This window comes from Dasypus novemcinctus, chromosome 25 (genome assembly GCF_030445035.2).
Source record: "Dasypus novemcinctus isolate mDasNov1 chromosome 25, mDasNov1.1.hap2, whole genome shotgun sequence".
Lineage (NCBI taxonomy): Eukaryota > Metazoa > Chordata > Mammalia > Cingulata > Dasypodidae > Dasypus > Dasypus novemcinctus.
In genome coordinates this window covers 5,950,099-5,970,610 of record NC_080697.1, presented here as the reverse complement: position 1 = coordinate 5,970,610, position 20,512 = coordinate 5,950,099, and the positions used below count along the sequence as shown (strand labels likewise).

Below are 20,512 nucleotides of genomic sequence, written 5' to 3'. Positions count from 1 at the left end.
CCTCGCCTCTCGACACCTCACTATTTCCACGTCTCCGATGAGAAGGCGGGTTCTGCGGACCTGGGGGCCGACGGGAAGAGCCACGGGAGAGTGGACGCTGGCCACCGCCACGCAGGGGCGAAGCGCCGAGGGCGCCCCGCCAGCAGGGTCGCAGGGAGCGGCCGGGGTCTGGAAGCCGGGTCCCTGCTCAGCTGCTTTTCAGTGGGAGGACTGCGGGCTGCTGCGGCGACCACGCCTGGGCGAGAACTTTGGAGCCATGGCCTCGCCCTCCAGGTGGGTGCGGGCGGCCGTGCGGGGCAGGGCGCCCTCCGTGCCTTGGCCCGCTGATCCGTGAGCGCGGGGGGATTACCGCCTGCCGCCCCCTAGCTGCTGAGGCCGGGGGACCCGGCGCCTGGGAGGGCGCAGGTCAAAGGCTTTCCCGTTATTAAAGTGTCCAAAGTGACAGAAAGATCCAGCCCACCGCCCGCCCCCCTGCCCCCGCCGCCCCCGCTCAGACTTATTCAAATAAACAGTCTGGGTCCCAAACGGAGGCTTCTGCGGCCGGCGCAGAGACCCTAATTGCCGTTTAATGAGTCGGGCTCGCTCTGCAGCGGGCGGTTGACGGAAGCCAGTTCCGTGGGCTCTCCGGCCGCCCTGCGCGGGCTGAGTGTCCCCTCGGCCCCGGGAAGCCCCCAGCCCCCCGCCCTCCCCCTGCAGAAGGCACAGGCCTGTGCGGCCACGCTGGCCGACACGGAAGTCCTGGCCAGCGAGGACGAGACGGAAGAAGGGCGGGGGGCACCGGTGGTCGGGGGCTGAGGGGGGCCCCCACCCAGCTCTGCCTGGGGTCAAGCGGAGAGCTGGTCACAGGGTTTCCCCCGACAAGGTGGCAGAGCCTCAGCTGGACCCGGGGGCACCGGCCTCCCAGCATGTGGGCCTCCCTGGCCGGCTGACCCCTCCCTGGCCGGCTGACCCCTCCTCGGCCAGCTGACCCCTCTTGGTCACGTGGGTGGCTGTGGAGGGCCTCTTTGGACTCCACCACCTGGAGGAGGCAGTTTCCAAATTTAGAACTCTCTTGGTCACAGAAACACAGAGAAAGACAAATTCTCAGCGGCTTGTTAACTTCCTCTGTGATGGGAAGTGTCCCGAACCTGGAGGCCGCCTGCTGTTTTGAGGCCGAAAAGAGATGCTTTTTGTGCTTGGTCCCAGGCCTCGAGCCGGGCAGGAGAGGAGAGGGAAGGAAGGGCGGGCCCTGCACGTGGGCACACAAGCGGCCCCTCTTCCTGGCGTTTGGATGGACAGTTACTGGTCTGGAGGAGGAAACTGAGGCTTGGGGAGGCAGCAGCGAGCGGCCGGGGCCAGGCGGCGGGACGGCATTGGAGCCATGGCGTGCCCTTGGCTCACTACCGCATGCTCAGGCCTCCCATAAGCCCAGCACGAGTCTGGGTGCTGGGGCACATCCGGGGACAGCCGAGGACACGGTCCCTGGAGACGAGGGTCCAGGCGGGAGGCAGACGGTGAACACAGCAGTGGAGGCGGTGGGGGACGTCCGTGAGCGCCGTCCCATCGTGCCGCCGCTAGGCCCCCCGCAGGCCCCTGGATCCTCTTTTTAGGGGCCCAGCTGTCCGGTGCAATCGCAGGCTGCCACGCCACAGGCCCGCCCCACACCCTGAGCGCTCCTTTGGGGCTCAGGCCGACCCCACAAAGGCACCCCAGCCGAGTCCTGTGCTCGCCTGCCGCCTGGAGCAGCTGTCTTCGGCGGGCTGGACCCTCCCCGGGGGCCGCCCGTCCTTCCTGGAGGCGCCCTCAGAAGTTCCTGGCGAGGAAGTTCTGGTTCAGATAAAGGTTACCCAAATAGCTCCGGCGCTCCCGCCGCGGAGGCAGATTTACGGGAGGGGGGCTCTTCCAGGAGCCGCGACTGCCCTGGCCGGCGGGGGGGCGGGGGGCGCAGCGCACTTCATCAACTTCAGGGGGCCGGGGCTGGCCTGCGGCAGGAAGGAAACGGTTGTGCGGCCTCGGAAGGAGGAGGCCGACGGTCTGATCCCGCAGAGCCAAGGGCCGGCCTGCTCCACGTCTTTTCGCTGCCGTCTTGTCGCAAAACCCTCGGTCTTCCTGGGTAAGGAGCCAAAGCTCGGAGGCCTGGGAGCCGGGAGGCCTCAGCGTCCTGCGGCCTCCTGGGCGCTCGCCTCCTTCCTGCATCCACTTACTGGGGCCGCCCGCTCAGCCTGTGCAGGACTGACCCCTCCTCATGGGTCACACCTTGGCGCAAATGCCCCTGTCTGGAGAGCCGGCCTGGGCGTTCTGTCTAAGGGAGACCGTCAGGGCCCATCTGCTCAACCCACACGCTTCCTTCATAGACTAATCCTGCTGGAAATAATCTGGTTTATTGAATCACGGGTTGACGATGTCAGCCCCAGAGAAGGGTCCTTCAGCCCAGGACTGGACCTGGCAGGGAGCTCGGTCAATTATTTATCAGTGAATAAATGCCAAGGAGTCATCGAGCCTCACGTCACCTCATCAGAACAGCCAAGGGGAGGGCGGCCGGGCAGGGGAAGCCCCCTCCCCGACAGCGGTCATTCGCACACGGCCCCCTGGGGTCCTTGACGACGCGGAGCATATGTTCACGTTCATCTTGTTGGACGCAGCGCTCAGGGGAAAGGGTGCGCCTCCTTCGCGCCATGAGGGCCACCCTCCGGCCTGGCCACCTCCCCGGACACCCTGCCGGCCTCAGCCGGGTCCGTCCACGGCCCCAGGCCGGGCACAGGTGGGCCGGCCTCCCCTCTCGTGCTCCACAGCCCACGCCCAGGGCCCCGCCTCCAGCACCCACCGGGGACAGGCTGCGAAGGCCTCTCCTTCCCGTAGGCGGTGGCCTCCCTGGGGACAGGAATCCTGCGTGGTGGCCCGTAAGGGTCATCGGGGAAATGGGCCGCCTTACACAGGGCCGGTGGAGCCCCAGGGAAGGGACCCTGTGGATTGGAAGGAGACACCCTGAGGAACTGAGGAACCGACCGGGGTCAGGGCCCTGCTCTGGCGCCTTCTTGCCGCGGGGAAGCACAGGGCTGTGCATGCCGACCGCCTGCTGCGGGCGCTCTGGGAGCGAGATTGCCTGCCTCTCGTTATCAACCGAGGCCCTGGGGTCAAATGAACTCGATTCCCAGATGCAGGTCTTCGGTGAATTCCTCAGGCCTGAGGCTCTTCGTCCAACAGCCTTGAGGCAGCTTGTGAAGAATGGAGAGGGAAGCGGGGCGCCGGCGCCAGGGGAGCGTGCTCCGGGTTCCTTCCCAGCCTGCGGCTCCACCAGCGCCGCTTGTGTCTGGAAGGAGACGCGACCCCATGGCTTAGCGCTCTCTCCTCTACCGCCCCCTTTCCGGTCATTCAGCCTCTCACTCCCAAAGACCCTCTTCCCTTCCACGCACCCGTATCTGCCATCAGCTTCAACCCCCCACGAGCCTGCTGGGGCCCTGGGTGCAGCGTTCCCCTCTTGCTATCTGACCCGATTTTTAAAAATGATTGACTTCAAGGACCACGTCCCTGAAGACTTAGACTTCCCAGACTCCCTGAAATCATTTTTGATGGGACAAACCTCAGCCAGCACGTTCAGCTTCCCTTTGTGATGACAGGTTTAAGTACCCAGCCTCTCTGCACATCTGCTCACCCTTCATTCAACATCACTGAGCCCCTACCTTGGGGCAGACGCAATAATCATCCTCAAGAACACAAAAACAACTCAGGCACGGCCTTTCTCACAAAGGAAGTGAGAGAGAAAGGTACACAGAGTTAAGACGTCTAAAGAGCAAGTCAGGTAGGTTAGTGCTAGCTGCTGTAACAAACAAGGCCCAGAATGCCAACACAACAGACGTTTATTTGTTGCTCCTGTGACAGCCCAGAGCACGTGTGCTGGTGGGCAGGAGGCTTTGGTGTGGGTGGGTCCTGCCGAGGGCCCGAGGATGGCTCTGAGTGAGGAAGGAGGGGACAAAGTGCCAGGGCAGGGCCGCTGGCCAGCTCCTGGCTGTTTGACCGGGAGCACCCGGGCCCTGGGTGCGCTAATCGTCCAGGCCAAGCCCAGGGAGGAACCACACAGCATTCAAAGGAGACGAGCAGGGACACTGGTTTGGGAATCTCCCCTTTGGCAGGCTTGGCCCCACGGCAGCCCCATAATTTAGCCCCTTGAAGATGGAGTCACTTCTAGGAAACCCTCCGTCTCCACGTCCTATCCCTACAGCACAGTCAGATGGCGCCCAAAAGACAGCCCTGCAGGGTATGCTGGCCATTTGTCAAGGGGGGTGGACAGGAGAGCCAGGAGGAGGCCCCACCCCGGCAGCCAGCCTCCCTCCTGCACGTGCAAGGGGCCTGAAAGGTGAAGGGCGCGGGGTGCTGAGAAAGCCGCAGCATCCAGGCAGCAAGGGGTGTCCTGAGCTTGGAGCTGGAGAAAGCTCGGCCCACCTCCAGCCCGGGCCAGACCCTGAGGGTCAGGTGCCAGGCGCAGGGCATGGGCCCAGCCCGTCCCTCCGATACGCGGCTCTCTGCTTAGAGCGGTTTCCTTGAGGGCTGCCGGGAGCGGGCCTGAGTGTCCTCACCAGGCAGACGGGCCGGGTGGGAGAGCCCTGAAGCAAAGCTTCCCGCCTCCCACTGACCCCGGCCCCAGGACCGTCCAGCCCCGGGCCCCGGGTTGACCTCCCGGAGCCGCCCTCATCTCCGTCCTTCGTTCCACAGAGGAGGAAGAGGGCGCGCCCCGTCGCTCAGCAAGTTCAAGGCACGCCTGGGCCGGGAAAGCTGCCCTGCTGACACCCGGGAACGGGCCCGTCCCTCTTCATTTTGTCAAATCTGTTTACAGAAGAGAAAAACCCAAGGAGCTGTGTTTCTTCCAACTCCGTTTTGAGTCTCGGAGGTTTTCCTGGAGAGACAGAAGGCACGTGGGAGGCAGGAGGAGGGGCCTCGCTTCTCCAGGGGACCGGAGGTGTCAGGGACATGTGACACGAGGAAATGCGTTTGCACAGAACGAACCGGGGGAGAGGGAGCAATTTTCAAACCTTCAAGCAATTAGGGAAAAAAGGCCTCTCAGGAAATAAAATGACCCTTCCTGGAATGTTCCTTCAGAGGTTGAGCGAGGAGCCCACACAGCTATTACACGGAGCGGATCGTCTGGTTACCTGATTTTCTGCATAATTGGTGAGCTCGTCAGCATGGCCTACTCCAGCGCTCATTAACAGATCTTGAGAACTAGTTTTAACACTTGCTGCACCCCCCAAAAAATGCAGGAAAGATAAATCCCTCTGGGAGGAATTTATTTTGGCGCACCACGATCGGGTCTGCGCAGATAGGAGCTGTCTTGGAAAAGCCCTCTCCTCCCCTGCGAGGTCTGCCCCCTCCACCCCAGGGCGAGTCCGCCCCACTGGACGGGGGGCCACCAAGGCTCCCTGCCCAGGATGCTGGGAGAACTGCGCCTCCAAAGCTGCCTGCATGGCACCCAGAGCAGGGAGTGGGGGCTGGGGGCCGCTTGAGGCGACGCAGCGTCATCCGGGGGCCTGGAGGCAGACAGGGCTCCCGTCCCAGCCTCGCCCCTCCTTGCTGTGTGACCTCAGGCCTCAGTTTCCTCCTCCTAAAAATGGAGCCAAGTTGGGCAGCCAGCTCGTTGAGACGGTGCACGTGGGCCGCTCAGCCAGGACCACTCGGCTTGCGCAGAAGTATCCCCCCCCCCCCCGAAAGCGCCCCCAGGCTTTGGAGGGAGACGATTCTCAAGGGGTGCTCTGTAGAAAGACCACGGAACAGAGGCAGAGCCCCCCGGAGTAGGGGGAGGTGCAGCGGGACGGTGCCGAGCCGTGCAGGGGGCAGAGGACGGGGCCCAGCTCAGCCCTGGAGAGGAGAGGGGCTCGGGTTCCCCTGCAGGTGCCCAGAGGTGAGTGCCCGGGTAGGGGCTGGAGGGGGCAGAGGGCCTGGCCTCAGCAGAGCCCCCTCCCCTGCCACCCCACCACCACTGTACCCAGGAGCTGAGGGGCAGCCTGGCACTGCAGCCGCCTGGAAACAAGTTCCCGCTGCCCAAACCAGGGACCTGGCCCGGGGGCAAAGCAAGGAGACGCTCCAGAACGCCCGCGTATTCAGGACCCTGGGAACTGGCCACAGAACCCGAGGAGAGCACCGGGAACCAGTGGGCTCAAGCACCAGCAGGGAAACTGAGGCCCAGAGAGGGGGAGGGACTTGTACGTGGCCCTCTGAGGTGCGGGCGGCAGGCTGGGTAGGGACCCGGAAGCCAGGTGCCTCCTGCCCGGTGCTCCGCCACGCACGCCACCCCGCGCCCTGCACAGCTCCAGGAGGCACGCCGCGCCAGGGGGCACGGCTGCACGCAGCCAGCCTGTGGTGCCCTCTGCAGCGGTGCAGGGCCCAGCTCGCGCAGTGGCCCCGGCCCGCTACCCGGGCGGCTCTCGGGGAGACCCCGATGTTGGTGGGCACAGCCGGGGTTTCATGACGCCAGCCTGGTGCTAAAGCAGCTCTTGTGCTCAGAGCCGCCCTGTTCCAGTCTGGCTCCAGGGGCAGACGAGCAGGGCCCTGCCCGTGGCCGCCCCTGCCAGCTCAACACTCACGCAGAGCTCCTGCCGAGCCCGGAGGAGACCTCTGATTCCAAACGCCCAGTGCTCGTCTCCGATCCAAGTAGACGGAATCCAGTCAGCACGGCGGGCGGGAGGCCCGGGGCTGTCGGACGCCGCATGTGGAGGCAGCTCTACACACTTGCAGATGACCAGCCCGCGGCCCAGAAGGCTTAGGGCCAAGAGGGGTTAGACTTAGGGCTGGACTTAGATTTAGGGTGAGGCCTAAGAAGGGTTAGACTTAGAGAAGGTTAGACTTAGAGGTTATAACTTTGGAGAGTTAGGCTTAGAGTTAGGGTTAGGGTTGGACTTAGGGGGGTTGACTTAGAGGGGATTAGATTTATGGTTAGACTTGGGAGAGTTAGATTTACAGAAGCTTAAACTTAGGGTTAGGGATGGGGTTAGGGTTAGACTTAGGGTTAGACTGAGAGAGTTTAGGGCCCATGGAGGGTTAGTACCCAGGCAGTTGAGGACCCAGCTAGGGTCCTGGGCTCCGAGCCCCGTCTTCTGATCTCCCACCCGTCAGGGTCCTCTCTTTTCACCCACCAGTGGAACCTCGGCCTTTTGGGAGATCCTTGACCTCTCTCCGGTCTCCTGTCCATACACGCTGGGCCTGGGCTGCCCACGTGGGTCCCCTTGTTTGCAAATAAGATCCTGGGTAGCTGCGTCCACCACACACTGTCATGTGTCTTGGCCCTGGGGAGGAAGTGTGAGCAGGTCCACTTGGGGATGGGGACAGGGGGGTCAGAGGTGGCTACCGTCCTGGAAGGCCACAGCCAGTGGCCGAATCAGGAGCCGGGCACCCACGTCCACGTGCTGCCCCAGACTCTCCCGCCTTCAAGAGCCTGAGAAGCCCGCAGCGCTTGTCTCATCTCTTCCTTCACTCTCGACTGTCGCTGTGGATTTAAATTGCAAACTTTTCCCTTCAAAATCTGTTGCTTGCATTTGCCATTGGCTTCTGCAACTGTGCAGTTTGAGAACAATATGAAAATCAGCATTTCATCAAGACGTGGGGCTTGTTAAGCAAGATCTCGAAATCCCTCGAGTTATTCTTCCAGGATCAAGCAGAACAAAAGATGCCTGAATTTCGCACATTTGTTTTTTTAAAAACTGCAACCAATGTCCACGAATTTCTAAAACCCGACCCCGAGCAGAGACAGTTGAGGGATTTTCAACCCTGCGGGGTTTTTGTTGTGCAATTAGCCCCCTGGCAATGCAGGGAGGGGGCTGGAGTGGGCTGGCCCTGGCAGGCCGAGCACATGCCTGCCCGGGGCTGGTTCCCCTGCAGTCCAGCCGGGAGGAGGACTGGGTGCCCTCTCTGTGGCTCCGAGACTGGAGCAAAGCTAGAGCTCTGCCCTGGGGGGCCCTTCTGTGCCCCGTCCCAGCCACTCCCACCTGGGAACCCAACCCCGTGTGCAACTTGAACTCAGTGCCGGGGTTAGCTCCAAGGCCAGAGGCTAGAGACACCAGCCCAGACCACGCCCCCCACCCCAGGCCTGCGGCCACCTCCCTGCTGAAGTCTCCGGGACCCCCACCTCTCCAGGGGAGGGAGGCATGGGAGGCTGCATCGCCCCTCTCGGGGGGGGCGCAGACCTCCGCTGCACAGGGGGAGGAGGGCAGCGCTGCCCAGCCTTGCCCGAGCCGGGACACCCGCCTGAGGCGCGGCCAGAGGGCCTCGGCGCTGAAAGCAAGACCCGCCCGCGCCGGCCGCGGGGACGCCAGCGTCGCTTCGAGGGGAGCGCGGGCTTTGCTGGTCGTTCTGAGGGTTTGAATCAGGACGTCTCGGTCCAGCTCAGGACACCTAGCGCGGTGGGTTCTGAGTGAAAGCGGAGCGCGCTGCGCTAACCGCGCTTACGAGCCTTGTAAGCAGAACGAAAGGCCGTTCTCCTCAGCCTCTCCCCTTCCCCTCTCCTCCACTCTTCTCGTAGCACCTGCAAACACAGGGAAAATGGGGTGGGGTGAAGCTTCCATCTTTGGGAGCAAGGTGACGGCTCCTGTCCCCCCGGCACCTGTGCGGCCTCTGCGACGCTGTGAACCCAAAAGAGAGGTGGGATTCTTCCAGTTCCTTGTTGCTGTTTTTAATGCAAATAAGACGCAAATGAACCAAAGCCTTACGCCTCCCCTTAAGCCTTTGGGTTTGGCAAAGTGTTCCACAATACCCGTGCAGTCCATCTCTTGCATTTGTCACTGGAAGCGTTTCTTCTCTGCCCTCTCCACTGGGCTGGCTTGCTGTGGCTCCCCTGTGACTTGCCTGGGCTTCCTTCTCTTGCAGATCTTTCCAAGCTGTTTTGTACCAGCTGCCCCCCAGCAGACCTGGTCTCATCACGGGGCCCTGGTCCCCTCAATCCCCAACACCCCCCGCCCAGCCCCTAGCCACGGCTTAACAAACGCTGGGCTGAATTCTGTTGACTCCAGTATGTTCAACTAATCAAAATGCCCACAGCGGCCTGCCGACAGCTTGGGGCCTCTGGTAGAGTCACTTCAGTCCTCTCCTCCTGGGCACAGGCAGCCCTCTGACCCCAGGGTGTGGTCGATAGTTGGGGTACGCCCTGCTTCGGCGCTGGACGTCCCCTCGCTCAGGTGCTACGTGGAGACGTCACGTCTGAGGGCAGAGCCACGGCAAAAGGCCACCTGGTTACTGCTCCTTGTTCTTGAGCAAAATGAAGCAGCAGCCATTTGCTCAGCTCCGGGAGGCAACAGGGGCGATGGAAAAAGCCCAGATTTTGGAGCTAGACAGAGCTGAGTTCAAAATATGGCTCTTTTCCTGAACCCTTGCAGACGTCAGCAGCCATCTTGCTCCAACACGTGGAAAAAGACTTTGGTGAGGGAAGTAACTTATGCTTTATGGCCTGGTATCTGTAAACTCCTACCCCAAATAAATACCCTTTATATAAACCAAAATAAAGAAATAAAGAAATATATATATATGGTTCTTTTCCTCACTAGTTGCATGACCTTGGACAATTTTGCTTAAGCTTGCTAAGCCTTAGTTTCCTTATTTTTAAAATAGGGACAATAAAACCAATACTAGCCACCCAATATTGTTGAAGCAATGCTAACAAAATGTAGCAAACATCCAGCACTTGCCTGGTTCAGAGGAGGTGCCCAGTAAGTGGTCGCTTTCATTGCCTTTTTAAAAAAATAATTATTGTGATAACATATGTAAACCATAACATTTCCTCTTTTTTGAAAAAAAGATTTATTTTATTTATTTCTCTCCTCTTCCCTCCCCCCTTGTTGTCTACTTTCTGTGCCCATTCACTGAGTGTTCTTCTCTGTCCACTTGCATTATCTGGCGGCACTGGAATCTGCATCTCTTTTTTTGTTGCGTCATCTTGCTGCATTAGCTCTGCATGTGTGCGGCACCACTCCTGGGTGGGACAGCTTTCCTTGTGGGGTGCACTCCTTGCACGTGGGGCTCCCCTACGCAGGGGACACCCCTGCATGGCACAGCACTCCTTGCATGCATCAACCCTGTGCATGGGCCAGCTCACCGCACGGGCCAGGAGGCCCAGGGTTTGAACCCTGGACCTCCCACGTGGTAGGCTGACGCTCTATCCGTTGAGCCACGTCCACTTCCCACATTTCCCATTTAACCCCTTTCATCTATACGATTCAGTGGTGGTCATTTCCCTCGCAATGTTGTGCTGCCATCACTGCCATCCATTGCCAAAAGCGTTCCATCACCCCAAACGGCAGCTCTGGGCCCCGTAAGCATTAATTCCCCACCCCCACCCGCCCCCACCCTGTATCTTTCTGTCACTGTGGATTTGCACATTCTCACTCTTTCCTCCCAGTGAAATCACACAATACTGCCCTTCTGTGTCTGGCTGGTTCACTCAGCGCGGCATTGTCAGGCGGCACTCCTTCTCACGGCTGAGTAGGGGTCCCTTGCGTGCATACATCATCAGTGCCCGTTGGCGGGTACTTGGCTCCGTGGTTTGGCATTGTGAGTATCATGCAGCTGTGAACATTGGTGTGTAGATATCTGTCTGGGTCTCTGCTTTCAGTTTTGGGGTTTATGCTTAAAAGTGGGGCTGCCAGGTCCTGTGTTGACTCTGTGCTTCGCTTTCGGAGGCGCCACCGGCCGCAGCCACCCCGTTTTACACCCCGCCCTCAGCCTCCTTGTCAGCACGTGTTGCTTTCTGCTTTGTAATCAACAGCCGCTCTCGTGGGCGTGAAGGGCACCTCGCTGCGGTTTTGATTTACGCGCCCCTGATGGCCAGGGCTGCCGGGAAGCAGCTGGGGTTGGATCGCTGCGTTAACCACAAATCCCCGCTAAGGAGCACAACCCGCTTCTGTGTGCTTTGTGGCAAGGCCAGGGCCACCCTCTACCTGCACACCTGCAAGGAACACGGCTCCGGAGACGCCACGCCCTGCCATGTACCCGAACACCGGGCCCCTGCTCCCCGAGGGCCTGGGGGCTCCAGAGCAGGAGAGATGGACGGAGGGCCCCCGCCTGGAGGCCAGCCTTCCAAGGAGGGGCACCTTGGGACCGGGCGGGCCCTTCCCCCCATTCCCAGGCACCCCCCTGACGGTGCTTACCCAGGATTTCATCGTGTCTTTATACCCTAACCCTGTTCCGGCTTTTGGAAAGTGTTTCTGGGTCCGTGTCCACCAGCCGTGTGCCAGGTCACGGGTTAAGACTTAACAGCAAAGCGGGGGGACACAGAGGCCTGCCCGCGGGGAGCGTCCAGTCGGGGTTCGCCCATGCCACCCGCTCGCAGTCCTGTCACAGGCAGGGCCGCCGGGCTCCGCGCAGAGCCCTGCCCTGTTCTGAGCACGCGCGTCCTGGCTTAGCTCAGCGGGCGACACTGAAGACGGGCGGGCAGAGGTGGTCCACGCCCCAGGGAAGGCGCGGCCCGCGTCTCCGCGGCAGCCCTGCCCGGGCACCCCGCCGAGAGGCGCAGAGGGGCCACGGCCGAGCGCCTGCAGAGCCCGAGCTGCGCTGGAAGAGACGGGGCCTTGTGGGAGAGACGGGCGCAGGGAGCCGGGCTGTACGGCCAGGCTGGAGCATCGTTCGCTGGAAAAGCCTCGTCGGAAGCTTTGCCGGGAAAGCAACATCCCCTCGCGTTTCCTTCAGACCCGGAAGGCGAGCTTTCCATGGCTTTTGAAATTCGGTGGCTGCCGGTTGATTGCCAGGCAGGTAGGCCCTCAAGGCCCCTTGGCATTAAACAGCCTGCTCGGTCTGCCCTGGGCTCAAGGTGCAGCTAAATGCATCTCATTTCCCCCAAAGCCGAGCCTCTTAAGGGCACGGCCGCTGTCCTGCTCCATCTCTGAATCCTCATGACCGAGAGGTGCAATGAGGGTTTTGTCTTTTTTCAAAAAGATTTGTTTATTTACATTTATTTACATTTATTTTCCCCCCTTCCCCTCCTCTGGCCCTGCTGTTTTTGCTGTCTGTGTTGTCTTCTCTGCTCATTTTCTCTCCTCTAGGATTCAGCGAGATTTGATCCTAGGGGCCTCTGAGGGGGAGAGAGGTTCCCTGTCAATTGCGCCACCTCAGTTCCTGGTTTCTGCTGCTCTTCACCTTGACCCTCCCCTTGTCTCTCTTTTGATGCGTCATCATCTTGCTGCGTGACTCACTTGCACGGCACTGGCTCACCACGCAGGCACTCGCACAGGCACTGGCTTGCCACACGGGCACGCTTTCTTTTCTTCCTTTTCACCAGGAGGTTTCAGGGACCGAACCCGGGTCCTCCCATAGGGTAGGCAGAAGCTCTATCACTTGAGCCACATCCGCTTCCCAATAAGGGATTTTTGAGGGAGGAGACGCTGAGGGCACAGGAGAGGGGAGGCTGAGGTCAGCCTTCTGAGCGCTCGCCCGGTGGTCAAGTCTCCCTTCCTCCCGGCGGCTGGTTGCCAAGGCCCGGCGTGCACTGGAGAGGCGAGCAGACGGGGGACCTGGCACGCTGGGGCGGGTGCTGAGGGCACCGAGCAGCTCCACCCAGAGCGGAGCTAGCAGGTGAGGACAAGGGGAAAGCAAGCTCAGGGGCTGGCGGTGACAGCAAGGTGGGCGCAGGACAGAGGGGGGTGAGGGACAGCAGGGGGCAGTGGGGGGCAGGAGGCCGGGGTGCCTGGGCTGCAGCACCCCCAGGGGCCTGGGTCCCACCTCGGGCTTGTCCCCCGTTGGACACACGAGCCTGAGCGTCAGAACAGGGCTGGGGCGTCAGCCTCGGCTTCCCCCTGTGAGGCAGGGGCCTGCTGGGAATGGGCGTGCAGGAGGAGGCCTTGGGCAAAGGCCGGGGGCCCTGGAGAGGGCTGGGGGACCCCCCCTCCAGCAGCTGGGGGACGCCGGGAGCCCTCCTTCTCGAACAAAGCGGTGATTTCCTCCAGCACCTCCCGGGGCCTCAGGGAAGGGCAACCCGTGGAAGCGGAGCTGCCGGGGAATAGATTTCTCTGTCAACATGAAGAGGGAGAGAAAGAGCGGGATAATGACCAGCCGTGCCCCTCAATTACGGCTCCGCGCCACGGCCCCGCTTAATTTTCGTTTAAAACAAAACAGTTGCCACAGACCCGAAGTTAAAACCAGAAATTCCTCCCAGCTCCCGGCAAATTAGGAGGAAGGCCTTATTATGGAAGCTGCGGTGAGGACGTCGTCCCAGCGACACAGGAAGCGGCGCCCTCCCGCCAGCCCTTCTGCAAGGCTCCGAGCCATTACCCGGTCCCCGCCGCCCCCTCCCCGCCTTCACAGCGCTCCCGAGGATCCTGTCAAAGATCAGCAGCACCTTGGGGCAGGCCGAGGTCAGGGGACATCCGGGCTGCGCAGGAAGGCCTTCTGTCAGAAAGGGGAAACCTTCTCAGCCCCTCAGATCTCGGGTGCCTAAAAATAAACTAATGGGCCTTAAATTAACTTTTTCTTTTTCTTTTGTCCCCCTGTCCCCCCCCCCCCTCTTCCACCCAGGCTTTTCAACTTGAAGGAAAAGCATTTATTATCTGAGAGTGACACACAGGAAATTAGACTTATAAATTGTGCTTAAAATGTTACAGTTTCCAACTTTCGTTAATGCTAATCTTAATGCTAATAGGTTGTGAGATATGTGTTTTGACTTGAGAGAGGTGGTTTTTTTTTCCTCTTCTAATTAATTCTCGGCTGCACCACATGAAACATTTGTGGTGGAGGGGTGCCAGGAGCTTGCGCGCCGTTGGAGAAGGAGACTCCAGCCGGGTTCAGACTGCCATTTCCCTGTGTTGATGGGAGTTTAGCGTTCAGAGTCCAGCGTTCCTTTGGTAAAATGCTTAATGATGGGTCTGTGTGCACAGGCAAGCTCCCCTTGCCCTCTGCCTCCAACCTACCTCAGCAGTCTCTATCAGGGCCTTCTGCTCTGGCCAGGAAACTTCTCCGGGCTTCCCGGGGGGACCAGGCTTCGGGCCATGGAGCATTCGCTTCATCCCGCGGCTCCTGCCTCGGCCGCCATCTTGGTCCCCACTTCCATGTAGACTCTGATGGCTGGGGTGCACCTGCCCAAGCTTTGGCACCTGTGCTTACCTGCTCTTCAGCACAGTCATCTCCTGAGAAAGGCTCATATTTGCAGCCGGGCCCCTTCCACCTCAGCACTGCCGTGGCCACGCATTAGTCACCAAGTCGGTGGAGTTTGGGCCGAGTCCAAGGATTCTGTGCATCATTAGGTTCGCATCTGTCATCGTCAGAGGAAAGACGGTGGTGCCTGGGACGGTAAGGGGAGGAGCCTGCTCTCATGGCCTCCCGGGGGGGCTCAAATTTTACATTTTCTTATCCTCAAGAACAAAAATAGGAGAAGCGGACTTGGCTCAATTGATAGAGCGTCTGCCTACCACAAAAAGAGACACGGATTCCCGGTTCTGCTGATAAGGATAGAAGTGGTCACAGAAGAACACCCAGCGAATGGACACTGAGAGCAGACAACTGAAAAAGGGGGGGGGAGGCGAGGGGAAATACATAAATAATCTTAAAAGAAAAATACGTGACCGTGGAGAGGCTGGAGAACGTTCCTTTCGCCCCAGGCACGGTTACGCTTTCTCTCCCCGCCTCCCTTGCAGCTAGGTGTGGTCATGGGAAGGCAGGGCATGCAGGAGAAGTGTGCACCGCACTCGGCAGAGTTGAGGCCCTGCCTCAGCCCTTGCTCTCGAGGCGTTTTCGGTCCAGTGGAGAGAACGATGCTTGAAGAGGTGAGGGAACGGTCCGGCACATGCTGTGATGGGGGTGTGCTTAGGTCACCTGGCCTGGTGGATACCTCTCCAGGGGCGCCCCTGCTCTGGAAGTGAGGTCCTCACCTGCACCTGGCAGGAGCCATGGGGAGCGGAGGGGCAGCGGACTCTACTCCACTCTCCCCGGCCTCTCTGGCCAGGCAGGCGTCCACTGACTGCTCTTCGCTCCCCTCCACACTGCCGGTCCAGCCCCGGCCCCGGCCCTCTGCTGCCATTCATGTGGTCAGCAAACAGATGCACAAAGGGGCCGCCGACGCGATAGAGCCACCTTCTTATTGCGTCTTTGCATGGCTTGTGGGCTGGTGGGTGCAGATCGGCCAATAAGTGGCATGGCACTGCAGAGGCTATTAACACTACCGGACTGTGCCCTGGCATGTGGCAAAAATGGAAAATTTTGAGTTGTATACAAAAAGTTTAAAAAAAAAATCATGGAAGCAATGCCCCCATCAGCACACCTTCACACCTACCTGCAGATCCCACCTGTATACTCTACGCCCATCCTCTCACAACACATAGTCATTTTGCTCCCATCGAAGGCCAGACTTTCCACGTGTACCAGATCCTCTCCCTTCCCAAATAGTTTTGGTCCTTTTCCCAGAAATTTTCTCCTGCATCTTAATTTTCCCTCTTAATTGGATCAGTCCCATCTGGAGACAAATATACTATAATATTTTTCATCTCAAAAAGCAAATGATCTGACTCTACAGCCCCCTTTAGCTATCACTCCATTTCTCTTTACAGCAAAACTCTTTGGAAGGGCTTTCTATAATCCTTTTCCCCAATCTTTGCCATTCTCTCCCTTTTATTTTTGAGTTTTACAAGGACTAATTTTTCATTGTTGCACTGGAAATAAAATTTAATACACAAAAATATGGGAGATGTTCCATTTTAGGAGCCCCTCCAAATTGCAAAAAGAAAAACCCTTGTAACTTCCCACTCTCTCTCAAACTCACTTCCATCAAGGTTTCAATTTCATCACAGGACTCCACCAGACGGCCAGTGCCAAGGTCACCAATAGCCTCTGGGTCGCTGAACCCAAGGGTCAATTCTTAGACCTCCTGGGCTTCACCTGTCCGCAGCCACCAGTGATACGCTCTCCTTCCGAAAGCCCGCCGTGCCGTGGCCCTCTTGCCGCCCTCCTTTCAAGCCCCAGGTCAGCTATTCCCAAGCACTTGACCTCAAGCAGTGGAGTGTGCCAAGGCTCAGAGCTCAGCCTTCCCCCAAGAATTCACTCCAGCCACTCGTCTCTGAACGTAGCTCCTGGGTGCACATCCCTGATCTCCAAGCTCAAGACCTCTGTGTGACAATCTAATGAGTAAATTTCCCAGGTCTAAACCCTCTCCACCTGTAGTCTCCCCGATGCCCCCAAATTGCTCAGACAATATGTTTTTAAAAGACCACTCTGAGACCAAAAGGAAAAGAGTGCTAGTTTCCAGAACGTTTGGTGTTCTGTGGCCTGACCCCTCCAGGTGCCCGCCCTCGTCTCCCCCTATTTCACGGTCTCCGAGGAAGGGTGCGGAACAGAAGAGCAGAGGCAAAGCATCCCTCGGGCCCTGCAGTCCACGTGCACCTCCCTTCTGGGCGTGCGGGAAGGCTGCGCGGCTGGTAGCAAGTCACGCACGCGTCCGGCGGGGGACGCGTGGCCGAGCGGCGCGGCGCTTCCGAGTGAGGCACTTTGAGCAGGGGAGCCCGTGAGGACGGGGCGATCACGGACAGGAGGGCTCTGGGTATAATTCATCCTCAGGTCTGGGGCGCTCTTGCCAGCTGCAGGGGGAGCCGATGGCAGCTACGCTGGGCCAGGCGGGGAGCAGGAAGGCCCCAGGCCATCGGCCGTCCCGGCCTCCCACCCGAGCCGCGGGCAGAAGAGCCCCGATTCTGGACCAGCCATCGGAGCAGCAGTGCGTGTTTACCCGACTCACACAGCCCGCCGTCAGAGCCCCTGGCTTGCCCCGGTTGCTGCAAAAGGAGCGTCAGGTTCCGGCAGTGAGCTGGCGGGCATCACAGCTGGTCTGAAGCCCGGCCTTGCCCCCCTCCAAAGCTCATGCCTTTGCCACTCCACGCTGCCGCCCTCCTCCCCGCCGAGCTGAGGCCCCCCAACTCCCAAAAGGCCCCGAGAGAAGAGGCCATCGTTTTAAAGTGACAGGTCTGCTCCCCCTACCCTCACCCTCAGAAGACAGCCCCTCCGCTTCGCCCTCCACCTGCAGGGTTCTGGAAGGAAGTGCCCATATTTCATGATTTTTTTGAAAAAAAGATCAAACGCCCTCCGTCAGTGACTTTAACTTATTTATGGGTTTGATTTTTCCCCTGGATCGTTTCCTTTCATTCCTGCCAGAAGCCCTTGCTGCAACCCTCCCAAGTTATTAATAAAAAGAGTCAAACGGTAGCGACTGTGCCGGAACGTTCTTGGCGCCTGCTGACGCTTCTCGTTCGCGCTGGTAGCAGATGTTTTCACCCAGATCACGGACACTCGCCAGCCCTTTCGCATCTGTCCGGCTTTCGAATGAGGACAGAAAGAATTCGTTTCCAGCTCAAGTAAAAGAAAATGAGGACAAGGACACGGTTCGACGCCGTGAGCCGTGTCTGCATGACGTGCCCGGCACGGAGCTGGGTGCCGAGGCTGCCACGGTGGGCAATTAGCCCCTGACGCCCTGCCCAGGGTGCCCTTCTGCTGCTCAGTGGCTGAGACTTTGCAGCACTTCCTGGGGTAGGGACTGTTTTTCTTTTTCCTTTTTTTTTAATTTATTTCTCTCCCCTTCCCCCCCCCACCCCGGTTGTCTGTTCTCTGTGTCTATTTGCTGCGTCTTCTTCCTCCGCTTCTGTTGTTGTCAGCGGCACAGGAATCTGTGTTTCTTTTTATTGCTTCTTCTTGTGTCAGCTCTCCGTGCGTGCAACACCACTCCTGGGCAGGCTGCACTTTCTTTTGCGCTGGGCGGCTCTCCTTATGGGGCGCACTCCTTCCACATGGGCTCCCCTACACGGGGGACACCCCTGCGTGGCAGGTCACTCCTTGCGCGCATCAGCACTGCACGTGGGCCAGCTCCACACGGGTCAAGGAGGCCCGGGGTTTGAACCGCGGACCTCCCGTGTGGTAGACGGACGCCCTAACCACTGGGCCAAGTCTGCCTCCCTGGGGTCTGTTGAATCACGGCCATGAGCCCCTGTGTGTAGCTCTTCTGCAGCCTCGGTTAAGGCTTTCTCAATAGCTTCTGCCATTTTTATGGAGTTGTAAATTCAAAAACAAAGAAAACAACTCAGCGGAGAAGTTTCAGAAGGGCGCAAAGGCCAAGTACGCTCTCCAGATGTTTTGCTGCAGAGGTTCTGGTCCCACGAGCCATGGCCCAGGTAGCGTCAGCCCCCTGCTTGCCGCGGCACCATTGCGGCCGGGTCGTGCTCTCGGGCTGCCTGGGCGCCCTGTTGGCCCCACTAGTCCAGCCCAGCGGAGCCATTCCCGGGCCGAAGGCATCACCCGTTTCCTTGCCCCAGACAGGAAGAATGCCTCTGGGCTGTAGGGGGGCCCCAAGAGGCAGGGCGGGCGAGGTGGGTGGGGGAGAACGCAAGAGGGGCGGAAATCGGGAGCCAGGCAGAGCCACTTAAAGGGGAGCCCGGCACTAGGGAGCGGGGCCGAAAGTGGGGGCGCCCAGGCTGAGCTGAGGGAGACCCGGAGGGAGGGAGGGCGACTTTTTATTTTAAGCAGGTACCAGGGATCGAACCCAGGACCTCACGCACGGGAAGCAGGCTCTCAACCCCCGAGCTGCACCCACTCCCCCAGCGGGAGACCCTGACTAGGCGCCACGGGACCTTTGCCACTAACGCACCAAACGTTGCTCAGTCACCCGTCTTGGCCAAGACCGCATCTCCTGGAAAAGACATTTGCAGGAAGGATGCCCCCTGCCCTGCTCGCCTCCGAGGTCCCTGTGGCGATCACACGAGATGAGCGGCGGGGAGCGGCGAGTGGCTGGAAGGGCCACTCAAGCTTGAGGTCATTTCTAATTACTTTGTGTCCCCCTAAAGGCAAGGGAAGCCGTCTGGGTGCAGTGGAGGCTTCCAGGGCTGGTTACTACCTTTGGGCCTTTCTCCGTGTGCCTGAGCACATCTGCACATCCATGAGCACTTACCCACGAGTGCTTCTTCGTGTGAGTTCATGTGCACATGCACGAGCACTTTTCCATGTGTGTGTGCATGTGTACATACATGAGCCCTTGTCTCAGTGTGCATGAATGTACACACACATGAGTACTTTTCTCCGTGTGCATGAGTAGGCACGTGCACGAGCACTTTTCTGTGTGGGTGAGCACATATGCACATGCGTGAGCGGTTTTCTCCGTGACTGCGTGTGCACATACACGCGCTCTCCAGCTCTGTTCAAGGTTGGGCCATGGAGCGCTGGGGTTCCGAGGCATGGTGGGCTCTGGGGTCCAGGCTGCATGTCCTTGGGGAGGATGGCAGGCACCCAGAGGTCATCCCTGGGGTCTCGGCTCGCAGCAGCCCTGAGGCCTGGGGCCGGCGTCCAGCTGCCTTCTCCTCCCCTCTCGGTGGCAGAGGCCCCACGTGTGCTGCCCCCTCCCCCCACGGAGCTGGCTTCTTGGCACGTGGCCCCAGGCACAAGAGGGGTCACAGTGCCCCTCGCCCCTGCCCAGGGGTCCTGGGGCATGTGCCACAGGTGGGGGCGCAGGGTCCGCCCTGCTCGGGGCGGGGGTGTCCCAGACCTGCCGCACGCCCTGGGCCGCAGTGACGAGCCAAGTCCAGGCTGGAGGGTCCCAGGCGGTGCCAGAGGGCGCCTGCTGGGGACTCTGTGCCAGGCCAGGTCCTGTCCCCCGGCCTGCCCCGCGTGGAAACCCCGTGAAGACCCTCCACACCTGTGAAGACGCTGCACGCCCGGCGAGTCCACTGGAGCTCGGTGCTTCCTGCGGGGGAAGCTGTTACAGGCAGAACCTCAAAGCCCTCGGCCTCACCGCCTTGGGGGCTTGGGGCGTGGGGACACCCGTCCGTGTGGTGTCCACTCCTGGAATCCCAGTGCCCCGTCGGGGCCCTCCCGTCCGCGTACCTCCCAGGGCCCCGCAGCCACGGCGGCCTTTCCAGGCATGTGTTTCTGATTCCGATCACACGCGCTGACATCACCGCAAAGGCACGCCCGGGTCGCCTCCCACCCCGGCCACGTAGGAACGCCGGTGCCAGCAGAATTGGATAATGCGTCCCAGCCCGACTTGGCTCTCCAGCTCCCAGACCCTCTCGTGACCCTGCTGAGCCACCCCGCGGCCTGTGGTCCCCATCACTCATTGCCCCGAGGCCCACACCTGTCGCCTCCCCCGGACGCCCCCCTCTGGGATGCAGCAGGCCTTGGGCACCGGGCCGGGGCTGTGCCCTGGTGGGGCCTGCTGTGCCCCTCTGGGCCCCACGTCGCGTCGGGGAGGGCACGTGCGCCCCTCGGCTGCGTGCACCTGGAGCTTGGTGGCGGGTCTCCATTGGGGACCAGGGGAGAAGGCACCTTCTCCTTGGAAGGAGCGAGGATGAGCCCGAGGAAGGCGCCCGGGGTGCTTGGCCACCGCCACCCAGAGCCCGGGGCGGGAGCGCTGGGCTGGGGGTCGGTAGGGGAGCCAGGTGGTACCCCTCCCCGTCCCAGGTAGAGGACTCCCTGGAGGAGGAGGCTGGGCTCCTGGGCCCAGAAAGTTCTCCAACCCAGGAGAAGCTAGCGGGCACCTCCATCTGGAGCCCCTCCCCGCTCTCCCAGGACCCTCTGAGGTGCGTGTCCGAGGCTCAGCCGGGCTCTT

General features: G+C 60.3%; 1 non-coding gene across 1 annotated transcript; it reads right to left on the bottom strand.

The window, feature by feature from the left end:
• Nucleotides 1-17,795: 17,795 nt before the first annotated feature.
• TRNAG-ACC (transfer RNA glycine (anticodon ACC)) lies at nt 17,796-17,871 on the bottom strand. Its single transcript has one exon. It is a non-coding gene; the product is annotated as a tRNA-Gly (tRNA).
• Nucleotides 17,872-20,512: the final 2,641 nt, after the last annotated feature.